General features: G+C 38.7%; 1 non-coding gene across 1 annotated transcript; it reads left to right on the top strand.

Annotated features, from left to right (window-relative positions):
- Window positions 1–363: 363 nt before the first annotated feature.
- Window positions 364–471, top strand: LOC146945188 (small nucleolar RNA R71). The gene has a single exon (XR_015029471.1). It is a non-coding gene; the product is annotated as a small nucleolar RNA R71 (small nucleolar RNA).
- Window positions 472–760: the final 289 nt, after the last annotated feature.

Raw genomic sequence — 760 nt, 5'->3', positions numbered from 1 at the left:
CAATCAATGCCAATATGGCCAAATACACCACAAACTTCACAAAGAGGTGATACAGGGGGAGGTGTGACAGCACTAGTATTTATTTTATCAAATTTTTATGTGAGTGCGTCAACTTTAGCAGCTAGATGATCAAGGGAAGAGTTTTCATACATACCTACCTCTTTCTGAGAGGGTGAAGGAGCAACATTAGTGGTGTCCCTTCCGTAGGTCCACTGATAGTGGTTTTGTGCCATGTCCTCGATCAAAGCATATGCTTCTGTGTATGTTTTGTTCATCAGAGCTCCACCTGCAGCTGCATCAACATAAATTTTTGTGGGATACAAAAGGCCATTATAAAAAGTGTGAATAATAAGCCAATTCTCTAAACCATGATGGGGACAAAGTCTAAGCATTTCTTTGAAACGCTCCCACGCATCGTAAAGAGATTCTCCATCTTTTTGAGTGAATTGTATGATTTGTTTTCTTAAGTGAACAATTTTAGAATGAGGAAAGAATTGGGCAAGAAAAGTTTGCCTCATTTGTTGCCATGAAGTGATAGAACCAAGTTTTAATGAATTAAACCAAGCACTAGCTCTTCCCCCTAAGGAAAAAGGAAAGTAGTGCAGCCTTACAACCTCTTGGTTTGCATTCACGGTTCCACCGAGTCTTAAAAAAGTTGAAATATGAAAATTCGGATCCTCAGTGGTTGATCCGAAAAATTGATTTTGCTGAACTAACTCAATAAGTTCAGGTTCTATTTCAAAATTGTCATCAACCGTTG

This window comes from Medicago sativa, chromosome 2, assembly GCF_051527215.1.
Source record: "Medicago sativa cultivar Bolivia chromosome 2, Bolivia_mono, whole genome shotgun sequence".
Classification (NCBI taxonomy): domain Eukaryota; kingdom Viridiplantae; phylum Streptophyta; class Magnoliopsida; order Fabales; family Fabaceae; genus Medicago; species Medicago sativa.
The sequence above is the reverse complement of the archived record's forward strand: the minus strand, read 5'-3'. Positions and strand labels throughout refer to the sequence as shown.